Source organism: Pelophylax lessonae (genome assembly GCF_965119305.1).
Source record: "Pelophylax lessonae genome assembly, chromosome: 10".
NCBI classification, from domain to species: domain Eukaryota; kingdom Metazoa; phylum Chordata; class Amphibia; order Anura; family Ranidae; genus Pelophylax; species Pelophylax lessonae.
In genome coordinates this window covers 172,656,326-172,670,545 of record NC_138777.1, presented here as the reverse complement: position 1 = coordinate 172,670,545, position 14,220 = coordinate 172,656,326, and the positions used below count along the sequence as shown (strand labels likewise).

Sequence of the window (14,220 nt, the reverse complement as noted above, 5' to 3'; positions counted from 1 at the left end):
AAAAAATAAATCAGGATTCATTAACAAACTGTGGCATGTAGTATTTGCTAGGCTTTTACAGAAATACTATTGTAGGCTTGGATGTGTTTGACCTTCATTGGCCTAAAGTGCTAGTGACATAAAACTGAATATTTTATTTAAAAATCTTTAAACAAATCTAAAAAATATTAACACTACTACTTAATGTGTCATATGTAGATGTAGGTGGTAAAAATAAATACATTTATTGCAAATGATGTTGTGTGGGAAGTATTACAGATTAATGTTGGTGAAAAATGCTAGTATAAATAATTACATAGAAAAGTAAAAATTATATTATAATTAATCCTGTAATGTACAATAATTTTGTAAATAAATACAAAATAAATAAATAACATATATTGGCCTTGCTTGATGGTAATATATATAAGACAATAATTATTCAACTTGGCTGTAGCTGGGGTGCAGTTTGCATTATGTTGCAGCATTAATATGGATACTAATGTTTGTTAACTTCTGAATGCCCGTGCACTTTTTTTGATGGGTTTACTTTAAAATGAATATGATTTTATGAAGAAAGTAATTTGCTGCATTCATCTGAAAATAAAAAGTCATTAAAAAGAAAAGATGGTTGGTTTGCAATTACAGAGAAAAAGTACCGCTTGTCTATGTCAAGTCGGTTCTATATTTTAAATGCAGAAAGATATTTTTAGCTAATCAGCTTTGAAGTATATATAAAGTAAAAGCTGAACTATATAGTCTTAAAATGAACATAAATTATATCTAAATCTATTTTAAATACATTTTTTGGATAGAATAGATAATGGTTAAAACTGCTTTTTTTTTTATTCTACTTCATTGGGGAGAATTACTTTGACTTCCTGTCCTATAAATGGAGCCAGAAGTGATAGGAGATCTCTCCAAAATAAAGAGAATTTTTATTTTTTTTTTAAATTAAAATGATATGTGGATAAAAAAACAAACCAGATTGTATGGTACTTTATATAAACATAATTTACATTTTAATGTTATATTCCAAGAAAATTCAAGCCATATATTCATTTCTAATATTATATATTTTAAAGCAAGAAGACAACCTGTTCTCCTACAGATGATGTACTAAATATTGTATACCACAGAATATATTTGATTGCGCTTACTACTGCAACAGTAAATATTTTTACATTTGACAGAAGCTAAATTTATTGAAATTTAAAAGCAAATTTTGCCCATATTCATAAGCAAAAAAAGAATGTATAAGTAAAGCCTAACTTTAGTCAAAATTATTATATATATTTTTTTACATTCAGACATAGTGCGCAAACGAAACCTGTGTTTGGTTTTTATTGACAAGGTCCAAAAATAACAGATGTATCTCTCTAATGAAGATGAAGAGAGAAACACAATTTATGTTTAGAACCCCTAGTAGGTTTTTATGACTTTTGTGCCATCCTGTCTAGCTGCCCCCCGTTCCCTCATTTCTTGTTCTGGTGTCACAAGGATAAAAATAGAGAAATATACATCTTAGGAGTTGCGACAGCAATCTCACAGAATTTCCTACCATTCCCCACTATATTCAAGACAAAAAAAAAAATTGGCTGGAGTTGGGCTTTAAAGCAGCACCTTCAAAATGATTATAAATTCATCACCTTGTAATGCAGGAATTAATGCTCATTTCTCCAGATTTAATTTGACAGAGTTCGTACTCTGCATATATTTCACAAATTTCAAAAAACATATATTATGTAGATGCGACCAACGATTTCTTGTCATTCTACACTTGAACAACAAAATTAAGCATTCTGGGAGACTTTCGTACTTTGTTATTATAGATGCTTCAGGGGGCTTGGCTGTCAGTTGTTCTTTATCGTACTGTTTAGATTATTGCGTGCAGTTTTCATATTCTTATTTTACACGAAAAGGTATTTAAATATTTTAACATCATATCATTCTTACAGAGGGTTTCATAAATCTGGAATATCTTGTAGTGCTACAAGTCTCATCATGTCTAGGCTATTTAGTGATATTAGTTGGTCATTTATATAAATCTCCCAAGTGTTTTTGTTACAGAAAGGGTAAGGTTGGAGTTGATTGGGCTGCTGATACATGCAGTGGTGAAAGCAGAAGGTGTTAGGATGGTGTTGGCAGTGGAGACAGCAGGGAATTTAGGTGCTGGCAGGTTCAGTGGTGATGGAGATCAAAGAATAGGGGTCAGATGCAGTGGTGAAAGTATGGGGTTGGATGGTCCTTGTGGTCAGGTGCAGTGGTGATGGTGAGCAAGGAATAGGGGTCAGATGCGGTGGTGAAAGTGCGGGTTGGATGGTCCTCATGGTCAGGTGCAGTGGTGATGGTGAGCAAGGAATAGGGGTCAGATGCAGTGGTGAAAGTGTGGGGGGAATGGTCCTCATGGTCAGGTGCAGTGGTGATGGTTAGCAAGGAATAGGGGTCAGATGCAGTGGTGAAAGTGTGGGGTTGGATGGTCCTTGTGGTCAGGTGCAGTGGTGATGGTGAGCAAGGAATAGGGGTCAGATGCGGTGGTGAAAGTGTGGGTTGGATGGTCCTCGTGGTCAGGTGCAGTGGTGATGGTGAGCAAGGAATAGGGGTCAGATGCGGTGGTGAAAGTGTGGGGGGGGGATGGTCCTCATGGTCAGGTGCAGTGGTGATGGTGAGCAAGGAATAGGGGTCAGATGCGGTGGTGAAAGTGTGGGTTGGATGGTCCTCATGGTCAGGTGCAGTGGTGATGGTGAGCAAGGAATAGGGGTCAGATGCAGTGGTGAAAGTGTGGGGGGAATGGTCCTCATGGTCAGGTGCAGTGGTGATGGTTAGCAAGGAATAGGGGTCAGATGCAGTGGTGAAAGTGTGGGGTTGGATGGTCCTTGTGGTCAGGTGCAGTGGTGATGGTGAGCAAGGAATAGGGGTCAGATGCGGTGGTGAAAGTGTGGGTTGGATGGTCCTCGTGGTCAGGTGCAGTGGTGATGGTGAGCAAGGAATAGGGGTCAGATGCGGTGGTGAAAGTGTGGGGGGGGATGGTCCTCATGGTCAGGTGCAGTGGTGATGGTGAGCAAGGAATAGGGGTCAGATGCGGTGGTGAAAGTGTGGGTTGGATGGTCCTAATGGTCAGGTGCAGTGGTGATGGTGAGGAAGGAATAGGGGTCAGATGCGGTGGTGAAAGTGTGGGGTGGATGGTCCTTGTGGTCAGGTGCAGTGGTGATGATGAGCAAGGAATAGGGGTCAGATGCGGTGGTGAAAGTGTGGGTTGGATGGTCCTCATGGTCAGGTGCAGTGGTGATGGTGAGCAAGGAATAGGGGTCAGATGCGGTGGTGAAAGTGTGGGGAGATGGTCCTCATGGTCAGGTGCAGTGGGGTGGGGTGACGGTTAGAACGGAGAGGGAGATAATGGATGTCAGGTGCTGAACGGGAGATAAGGGGATTGTGTGGTAATGAGTTAAATGGTTGTTTGGGCATGTAAACGCATTGCGTGCAAGCACAGTGCTTGAAGAGAAGCAGGGCAAGCACAGTGGTTTGAGGGAGTTGGGGGTCATGGTGTTAAAGCTGGAGGACTGGGAAGTGGTGTATACAGAGACACAATTAAGAAAGGGTTCAGGTGTATTGTTGAAACCAGGGCAGAGGGGTGTGCAGGCAAGGTGGTAAGAGTGGGAGGGGGGTAGTGCGCAAGTACAGAGCAAAGTGGTATGAGAATGGGAGAGATGTGTAGGTGCAATGAGGAAAGCAGGGACAGGGAGTGCAGGTGCAGTGATAAGAGCATGGACATGCAACTTGTAATGAACGCAAGGGTGTGGTTGTAACTTTGGGGCTATGTTTGTGCAGGTGCAGTGGTGATGGTTGGGGTGGAAGGATGGGTATCAGGCGCATTGGTTGGAGGGGGGGGTACTGTCTAGCTGAGGTGGTGAGAGCAAGGGGGGAGGATGTTCATGTGAGAGTGGGGGATGCTAGTGATGGGGTTGTGTTGCAAGCTAAATGGTGAGACTATGGTTGGGGGCCTAAGACCATCATGTGGGGCAGAATAGGGGTCAAGAGTATTGGTGAAAGAATGGGACTCCTGGCAGAGAGTTGACAGCAATACTCATTGTGTCGCTACCCACAGCCAGAAGCTATGATCTCAGCAATATGCCAGTGCATGCTCAGTGCTGCACAGCCATAACCCATGAGGGTGCATAGTCATGTAAATAGTGTCTATCTCCCACACCCACAAGGCTGCCATCAAAATGCCTTGGTAGTGGCATGTACCCCCACCATTGCATTTGTGCAGAATATCACCAGCATATTTCTCATATTACAATGTGACGATCTCCTATTAGATCCCGTGCATGCGTCTTTACCATGCATGCTCATGATCTTGGATCCATATTGATGGAAGCCTTGTGGAAGCACAAGAGAGAAACTCCATCCCACACATCCATGCTATGCAATGAATTAATCTCTGTGCTCACCCTCTGTTTTCTCCCTACCCAGTTTCAGCTGTATACATACCCCAAAAGGGTATTAACAAGATCTTATACACAAATAACAGAATTTCCCCCAAATTAACATATAAATAAATTAATTTTACATTGCTCTGCGCATTAGGAGAATTTTAATTATGAAAGTATTTATATATTAAGTGAATGAAGTGCAATATTCTGGGCATAAGAACTGTGGGGGTGGGTGATCAGGGATTTTTATTTATACTACTATTGCCTATAACGGTGATCATCCTTGTCAAAAGCAATAGTTTTAACTGTCATTAATGGTTTATATTCATGGCAGCTTTCTTACTATTGTGATTGGTTACAGTTAATCACATGGTACAGTGAAAATAAGTGTGGAGTAATTACCGTGCTAATGTCCAAAAAGCCAGCAGCCAGCACAACACTTGAACAAGTGCAATCAACAAACAATATACGGTAAACAAAATGTGCAGCGCTAATACACGATTAACACAAACCAAAAGTGAAAAACCTAATAAGGTAAACATAAATGTGCATAAAGAATATATTTAAACGCGATGGAGGAAATCCTAATGCCAAAGAGTGAAATGAAAAAGAAAAAAGAAAAAAAAAAATCAGATGGTACAGGGTGCTGTGATTGGCCCGGGTATTATGTGATAGCTGTGGCCAATCACAGCATCACAATAGTAAGCCGGCTGTCGTAAATGGAAGCCATTCATGATATTTTTGCTTATATTTAATCATATGATTGCTATGATTGGTCATAGCGATCACAATATCCTGGCTGCTCACAGCACATGATCGCACATCTGTGCGCATGTGAGATCGCACCTCTGTGCGCATGTGGTGAGCGACCTCTTTTCCGGGAGCTGCCACCCTGAGGCAGTAAATGTACTGTGGGCAGGCAGCAAGTGGTTAAAAATACCGTTCAAAAAATATTTTGTTAGCTCTGTTGTTGTTATACCTGTTGATCCTACCAGATATCCAGTGAGTTCACAACTTCTTGTGCACTGTGCCTGTGGTGCACTGAAATCGGAAGCAGTGTTATTAGCCTGGTTCATCTCTGTGGACTACAGAGCCGCCCCATGTTGGGCTGCAGTCCAAATCAGGAGTGAACTACATAAAGTAACAACACAGTGAATGCAAGATAGTGCAATGAATAAATGTTGTCACCTTAGAACAGGAAGTGTGGTAATGTCAGGATCACCAGGTAAAAATAAAGAAAACCTAAACTTGAAGGACTGGTAAGCTGCAAGATATTACAACTTTGTTCTGGATTTAGATTCTATTTAGGAACAATTATTGTATTTCATAAAATAAAATCAAAGGCTTTGGTGCAATTTCCAATTCACGGTAACAAAGATATGCATTCCTGCCAAACATTTTATTTCAGCATACACAAATTAAATGTTTTCTCTAGACACTCACTAGAATACAACAATTTTCGAGGATTACATACTTCTGTTTACAAACCCATCACAACCTAAAGCAATCTCAGTGTTCAATGTCATGTTGTCTTAGAAACTGATAAACATGCTGTATTAGGAGGAAGTATCTGGAGACTCCTTATCTTTAGATCAGTAGCAGTCAGTTTGGGAGAATATAGACAAAATTTCCCCATGTGTACGTATAAAAGAGAATGCCTGGAAATATTGCTTTTTTTTTTAGTTTAAGTGTCATGATACAAATATGTCAAAATAATAAAAAACTTTTTTGGAGACCTTGGGGCTGATTTACTAAAGGCAAATACTTTACTTTGCATGGGAAATTTCACTTGGCAAGGACATTTTCAAGGAAGCATTTCCAAAGCTAAGGGGAAGTCTCCTTGCAAAGTGAACAGCCCATATATTAAATCAATCCCAGTGTACTGACCATCCCCTTTTAGAATATTTTTGGGTCTTACCCATTTAATTATGATATATTTTAAACTACTAACCACTATATTAGGCAGAAATGTTTGACCTAATTGACTGAATTTAGCAAGCCAGGCTTCAGGAAATCTTTAGCTACTCTTTTTAAACCTTAGTCTATAAATGGGTCTCCATTGGATAATGACCCAATAAGGTTTATTTTCTAGTAAAAGGGTTTATTAACACAAGCGGTTGGGGGGCAGAAAAACCCAACCATTGTACTGCACTTTTTTCGTTCCCCACCCGTTACCCCCTTTAGTTACCGAGACAGTGGCTGGGGGTGTACACATGCCATAGCCGCAATATTCATATTTGTGGTTGCACATATGTTTTTCTTACCTTCTGGGTACCTTTTGGAGAGATACACTCAATTTCTGTCACAGGGACTGCACTGTAAAAGACAGGAAATCTTTGCAATGGAGCCATGGACCACAATTAACACCAGCCCGAGGTCCTAAACCTTTCCCACTCTATCCAAAACTGAAAAAAGGTTTTAGCTTGTTGGCAACAATTTGCCACCAGCTCCTGCCAAGCTGACCAAGGACTCTGCCTCTCTTCTTTTTCAGATAGGGTATGCACACACCAAAGGGAAAAACTCCTCTATCTTTTTACTCACATTTTCCTGGCCTGAGGCCCTCTTTGACGAGTAAAGGAATGTTCACACAAATAGCCTTTAATGTTGTTTACTATGAGATAATAACAGGACAGCAATTCCATAGGGCTACTTCATCAACTGCGAACTATAGTACACTCCAATGCAATAAATTTGAACTTAGAAAGTCCAGTCATCATCCCTACTCTCTGTCCTCCTCCTCTTGCTGGGTCTGGACCCGAAGGACCCTCTTCTTTCAGGCTGCCAACCTACATAGTGGAGATCAGGGGTAGCCTGTTTTCATGCTTCTTCTGACTAGGACTCCATCCACCCCAGCTTATAAGTGGAACATACTCCACCTACCAGCTACAAACAGGGGAGGAGGCCTTACTAAAAATGGGTACTAACCGTTGGCATAGCTCCCAACTGCCCCTGATTTTGAAACAATGTCCCAGATTTAAAACAAAGTCCCTTTTTCTTTCTTTCCTCCTCATATGTTCCTGATTTTAGTCTGATCTATATTTTTGTATAAAAAATGCACTATTTATCTTTCAAAAAGTGTTTCACAGTGCTAAACCATTGATCCAGTTTCTAAATTTCTGAATTGCAAATTTCAAAAGCCAGTATAAAGTAGTGGTAAAAAAAAAGGCACTCGTGGATTTAGCTAATCTTTTATTTTTGTATAATTCACCTTTAAGGGGCCTGTCATGGGGTGTGTCATATGCCTACATACTTTTGCTAATTAGTGTCCCTCATTTCTATCGCAAAGAGTTGGGAGGTATGACTGTTGGTTATGTGATAAGATGAGGATCTTATCACATCTGAGATCAAGAGGATGTAGAATTCAGCTTTACTTGCATAGCAGAACAGCATACATGGGTGAGAGCAGCAGAAGAGAGCAGAGAAAAAAAAACCTTCCTTTCTGTGCAGAATATACAAGCATATATAAACACACAGACGCTACTATATCAATACAGTGCCACCTAGAGTTCGGAGTGCATAGTACATGCTGTTGAACTTCACTAACCCCTTCTTCCAAGCTTGATTTGCACTTTAATTTAAAAAAAAAAAAAAAGCACCCTCCTATCACTACATAGAAAAGTATACACAGCGAGCAGTGGATGCTATCATTTTAAAGGGTCAAGTAAGGCAGACCACACTCCTAACACGTTACTGAACTTTGAAAACCATTTCCAATTTTATGCACAATCTTTTCATAAGGAATAATGGCATTACAGTGCTCTAGAGTTCATCCAACTTAATGTGATAGATTTGCTGGCAAGAAACAAAGACATAGAAAAATTCTATAATGGCGAGCACATGTTTTTTATCCAGGATCCCAAACAAGCATATTTCAGCTGTTAACAGTACTGTAGAAGACGGTAAGCTAGACAGAAACCTCTGCTGTTATCTTTGTTAGTCAGACTTTGAGTCTTTTTACAGGTTCCTGTGTGTTGGTGTGCTTCCAGAAACCATTGCTCATAATAGAAAGTGTGCCAGACACAGGAATTCTGTACAAAATAGATGAGTTCTTTACAGGGTTAATGGGTTAGCACAGCCCTTTTCAGCCGGGTGCCTAGGCACACTGGGGTGCCTTGAGGTTTCTTCAGGGGTGCTTTGGCAAAATACCTAAAAAATTATCAAAAACTGTATACAAGCCAGCAGGTGAATGAAGCCTTCCTTTTAGGTACACAAAGCCACGGACTTTCATTATGCACCATTACGACTTTCTAGACACCGGTGTCCTAACAACCAATGACGTCATCAGTTGATAAGGAGGATGTCTTTTGCCTCCACAGCATCCTTGCTTGACCCTCCTGTGCCTCCCTCCCTCAGCACTGAGGTGACATTAGCCGACTGGAGAAAACATTGGAGTACTAGTCAGTACCAGTGTGCAAAATTGTATTTGCTTTGGAAGAATAAATCACCTCTAACGTTGGGTGTCCTATATGTGGATGTTGCTGCATTATGTAAATCTATTAGAATCCTTTTATACATTTTAGAATAGGGTGCCTCGAGACTTTCCATAATTTTAAAGGGTGCCTTGAGATTGTCTATATTTTTAAATGGTGCCTCGAATAAAAAAAGATTGAGAAACACTGGTTTAGCAGACCAGCCTACAGCCATCCTTATGGGCCCAAAAGTGGTTACCTACCTTATACCCACTCTAGTTATGCCACTGTAGATGTAGTGCCATTTAAATCAAAGGGAAATAAGATCAAGTGCTCTGTGTCCACCATGAAAAGAGAACACATGGGAATAATTTGGTAGTAATGGGGTATGATACCAAATTTCCATACATAGGTAATAACTAGCGACCTAGTGCCTAGTCTCCTAAAAAGACAAGAGACCCCTCGCGAGAAGTTGGTTGGCAGGAGGCAGTAGAAACACATTTTTTTCTGCCTCCCAATTACTCCTCCTTAGACTACAAAGGCAGCAAATAGGATTATACAAATGCTATGCTTCATGGCCATGGCAAGAAACTCAACCAAACTCAACACTTTGAAGTGAATGGCACCACATCACAACTGTGTGGTGCAGGTCTTTAGGGGTTAAAACAGGTAGTTAGGAGGCAGTCCACCACAGAATGTTCTTTAGAGGGCAATGTAAGTGTAAATGAGCCCATAAAGAACTCACTAGAGACCTAACCAAAGAGCAGCTTTCCTCGATTTCTACAAAACCACCAATACTTCACTTTATTGCAGACTTTCGGAATACACATACCATTTAGTTTTATAGGGCTGGACCCGGCAACGGTAATATTTCCCTTGGCCTAGCTGTGTTTAAAGTGAACCTTTACTTAAAATCACACTTCACATCGATCAATAGAGCACATGTCAGCATTACCAAATCACATTATCATTGCAAGTAAAAATTACCCTCTTTTGCCATGAATAAAAAAAACACTCTTTCTGAACTGCCTAGACTAGAGATCACATGGCCTCTTGCTACCACGAGCATTACAAATGTTTCACATTATAAGATACTGGTTTCTGTTTTTTTTTATTTAAGCAGTTATGGAACTCTTCTCTGATAGACCGGCAGTAAGATACAGTACATGTACGTCAGTGGGAATCAGAGACATCATAGGAAATGAGAAAATCTGGATGCTGTGTGTGTGTGTGTATATAAATAAATAAATATATAAATTGTATATATATATATATATATATATATATATATATATATATATTGATACTACACAGTATTTGTAAAAACAAGTTTAAATCCAATAACAAAAATCAAATATAAAAGAGGATTGGTTTTTATTAAAAATCTAATATAAGCTTTAACATTTTGTTTAATCTGTAAACTTTAACATTATAAAGTGAGTTTAGGTACCATATATCCAAAAAACACTAAAAGTTCACCCTAAATTTGACGAGATCAAGGACTACACTGAGAATCAGCTCTGGGTCAATATAGGAATGTTTAACAATTATGTGAGCCCAGCGCTTAAAGTGGTTCTAAAGGTTTAAGGTCTTTATTTTTTACCTTCGTGCATAAGATGCATGAAGGTAAAAAACCTTTAGTATGCAGCTCCCCCCGTAGCCTCCCCCTCAATACTTACCCGAGCCCAATCGCGATCCAGCAATGTGCACAAGAGGGGCTGCTCTCCTAGGTCACTGCCTCAAAATTTGGCTTAGAGGCAGCAGTGGGGGCTGAGCCTCGTTCTGTGTGTCTTATGGACACAGAGTGAGGCTCAGAAATGAACATGCACGAGTGCCCCCATAACAAGTGACTTGATATGAGGGCATTGGGAGAGGAGGAGGAGACAGGAGCACTAGCGGGGGACCTGAGGATCTGGCTGCTCTGTGCTATGGTAAGTAAAAGATGTTTGGTATTTTTTCTTTTAAATTTAACCTTTAATAAAAACACAAATATTTGGATCCAAAGTAGAATTCTGTATATGTAAAGGTGATCAATGTACCACTCTGAACACTTGCAAATATAAAATATATAATAGTGGAATAGTGCACCATCGTTGATATCATGGGGAGAAATGGTGCCCCATTGTTGGTGTCAGTGAGAGAAATGTTGGCCCATTGTTGATGTATGTTGGCAGAAAAGTACCTTTTATCAGTGGGAAGAATAGTGCCCCAAGGACCAGATAAAGTCAAGCAAAGGGCCATGTCAGGCACCCGGGGCACAATTTTGGGACCACTGCTCTAATGCATTATCTGCATTAAGGTAAAAAACCTTCTATGTCCAGGATCCCCCAGCCCCTCTTATACTTAGCTAAGCCCGATCTTGATCCAGCTCTGGTTCCGTCTCTACATGGCAGATTGATAGCAGCAGGAGCCATTGTCTCCTGGTGCTGTCAATCAAATTCTATGATGAGGGCCAAGTGGGCGGGGCAAAGCCCGACTGCCTGTGTCTATGGATGCAGGCAGCAGGGCTGGAGAGCAAGCTCACATGAATACTCCGCTTCACAAGCGGCTTACTTGTGGTGTACTTGGAAGGCAGTAGGGGCCGAGAGTTCCTGCGGGGGACCCCATAGGAGGAGGGATGGGGCTGGTCTGTGCAAAACCATTAAATGTTAAAGATGAACATTTTTGAACACAATTCTGCTAATGTATTGCCATTGTTACGCTATCCTAACCATTTTCTTTCTGCAGTTGAAAGACTTTGCATCTGATTTATTATCTATACTGCACTCTCTCTCATGAAAGGAAAGTTGTTCCCCCCGAAAAAAATGTTTCCATGGTAGCGACAAAACATCTACCTCTTGCTTTCTGTGTAAGCAGATGTTTATAATGAAACTTTAGCACAGTCAGCACTGAGAACCCTGCTACCAGCATCAGTGATGATCATGGCACTCGTGTTTGATGCAGAGATTGCTTTACACCAGCAAGGAGAAGGGTGGTTCAGGGTGATGAAAGGATGATGTAAGCTATACACAGATTACTCCACTGAGTCTTGTTAACTGATCAACCTGCTGCTTTCTAAGCAACAACCTCCACCCTTGGAGTTGCTATTTATTATCAGGGCTCTGGAGAAATAAGGAAAGAATATATAGGATAATTGTATTAACTTTAACAGACACGGTTCTTGCATCTCTGCAGCATTCTGTATCACAGCTAGGTTGTAAGCTTGCTATATATTCAAATCAGCTAACAATAATAGGCTTATTTAAAGTATTTGTAAACCTAAGAACAAAAATGTAATATATTGGTCAAACAGTATATAGTTATCGGTTATTGTTGTTGTCATGCTTTATGATTTTTGCCTCCTAGATTGATACCACTGTATCTGTCATTATTTGATGAGTATACACCATATCTATTTGTTTTTTCTTTTGGCTTTGATGTTATCTTCAAACTCTGAATAAATTTATAAAAAAAAAATGGAATATACTGTAGCCTAAAGTCCTTAAATGTAGCGCGCGGCTGCATTCGTGTTCTTTTTTTTTTTCAGCTAACAACATTTTCAACAAGTACAGAAAATACCTTTTGATCTTACCAGAAATGTAGTGTTCCTATCACTACCATTCTCCTTCTTAGCTATTATCTGTAAACTACCAATTACCCTTCACCCATGGAATAGATATGAAGAAATAATGAAATGTTTGTAGTCCATATCAGTGGGGGCAGTCATGGGGGGCAACCATGGCTCCCGCCATAGTTAGAGTGGAGGGGGGACATAGACAGCTGGAGATAGGAAGTGTGTCATTTGCAGAATTACCAGGTAAAAAAAAAAAAAAAAAGAAGCCTGAAATAAGGAAAGAAATGCAGTCACCATAGCAGGGACTGGTAGCAAGCTACAATATACTCTATAGAAATACATATTGGGTTTTGGGTTTAGATAGCTGAAAGTAAGGTGCAATTATCCATTGCAACCTACAGGATTTTAGTTGGCATCGCTTTAATGTAGACAAGATTATTTTTTGATGAGTTCCTGCACTTTAATAACTATTAAATAATACAAATAACAAATACCAGGAACATAGATAAGAGGGTCCAAACCCTCCCTAGAGCATCTGTGGTGCACCAACTAGTGTTAACAGTCACCAGACAACCCAAAGTACTTTCTCCGCATCTCTTGTGGAGTGTACTGGGCCACGACCTCCTAACAGATTTTTCTACAGTGCCTCTTCCATTTACACTGCAGATGCTGCTTCTGCCGCCTGTCAGATCAAAGATACAAGTAGTGGCAGTTCATAGAGAGGGGGACTTTCTGTAGCTCCTGCCGAGGTCCAGTCACATAACCCAGCTGAAGGAGGACTTCCCCAGTCTGAATTGCTTGATCTGGTGAGTGGGTTTCATGAAGGAGAGATATTTGTACTGGGGTAGATCTGTAATGATGGAGAGCTGTACTGTGGGGGGAATTGTGCTGGAGAGGTAATCTGTACTAGTGGGAGGGGGGAGAAGATGTGTAGTAGGGGGAATTTTAGGGAGGTAGGTAATTTTTTGTTGTCCATTGACCTGTGCATTACTCTATCCTAACCCCTGCCCTCTGTGCATTATGTACCCCTGATCCCTGCACTATATAGATTATGTACCCCTGATCCCTGTAGGTTATGCACCCCTGCACTCTGTGCTTTAAGCAGTCATGTCACTTGCGCTCAGTGTATTGTGCACTCCTGACCCCCATCTCTCTGTGTGTTACACACTTCTGACCCTTGCGATCTGTGCAATATGCACTCCCAACCCCTGCGCTCTGTGCGATATGGATTGGTGACCCATGTGTTCTGTACGTATTGCTCCTCTGACGCCTGCACTCTGTGCATAACACACCTCTGAGCCATGCTTTATATACTGTATACTATGCAGTGTATTTCATACTCCTGACCTCTAAACTCTGTGCACCGGACTGCATAAGACATACTCCTAATTTCTGTACTATTTAAGTTGTTTAGCAGTTGCTCGTTGCTAAGTAGACACATACTTTGTTGGCGGAGTTCTTTTTCAATGTAGGCTGTGCGCAGAAATGCATATATAATGGAAAAATTTTATTTTCTACAAATTATTTTTGTAGAGGTTTTCATGTGTCTTTTAGTCTCTAGCTTGTGGCGCAGTTTTAAAGCACATATTTTGGGTACAAGGACTGTGGCATATGTTATCGGGTACACAGTGGGGGATTTACTAAAACTGGAGCATGCAGATTCTGGGGCAGCCCTGCATAGAAACCAATTAGCTTTCTGGTTTTATTGCCAAAGCTTAATTGAGCAAGCTGAAGTTAGAAACGTATTGGCTACCATGCGCCAGGTTCTGAATGCTCCAGTTCTAGTAACTCTCCCCAAGTGAGTAGATGCAAGTTTTAAGCCCTTTCCACTGTGTGCGCACCACCC

General features: G+C 40.6%; 1 protein-coding gene across 3 annotated transcripts in view; it reads right to left on the bottom strand.

Annotated features, from left to right (window-relative positions):
* MACROD1 (mono-ADP ribosylhydrolase 1) overlaps positions 1-14,220 on the bottom strand; it is a 1,305,057-nt gene that overhangs the window by 476,570 nt on the left and 814,267 nt on the right. The window lies entirely within an intron of this gene.